Genomic DNA, 743 nt, shown 5'->3' on the forward strand with positions numbered 1-743 from the left:
GTTCACACTAACACACAAGGAGTGTTAACATTTGGTAATAGTGTTTTCACATTAACACACAAGGAGTGTTAACATGTGGTAATAGTGTGTTCACATTAACACACAAGGAATGTTAATATTTGGTAATAGTATGTTCACATTAACACACAAGGAATGTTAATATTTGGTAATAGTGTGTTCACATTAACACACAAGGAGTGTTAACATGTGGTAATAGTGTGTTCACATTAACACACAACGGAGTGTTAACATGTGGTAATAGTGTGTTCACATTAACACACAAGGAATGTTAATATTTGGTAATAGTGTGTTCACATTAACACAAAGTATTAAGATAAGATGTATTGTCTTCACATTGTCTGTTTCCTGGTGTGATGTGTTTGATAGAAACACCAAACATATCATATTAAACCAAGTCGAATAGGCCAAAGTTAAGGGTTTCTATTTTTTGATGTTCAAAGTTCCATCAAAGCAACGATCTGTGGTTTCCTTCCTGTAAGTAAAAAAGTTTGGCAGACGACCTTTTCTTTATTTAATCTGGTCACGCTTTCTTTTTATTCCCAATGAAAATTGACCAGAAAATAAAACTGGATATAAAGATACACGTCAGTAACAAGATTTGTCCACAAAATGAATAAAACCGGATATAAAGATACACGTCAGTAACAAGATTTGTCCACAAAATGAATAAAACCGGATATAAAGATACACGTCAGTAACAAGATTTGTCCAGAAAATGAATA

This window comes from Limulus polyphemus, unplaced genomic scaffold (assembly GCF_000517525.1).
Source record: "Limulus polyphemus unplaced genomic scaffold, Limulus_polyphemus-2.1.2 Scaffold9977, whole genome shotgun sequence".
NCBI classification, from domain to species: Eukaryota; Metazoa; Arthropoda; class Merostomata; order Xiphosura; family Limulidae; genus Limulus; species Limulus polyphemus.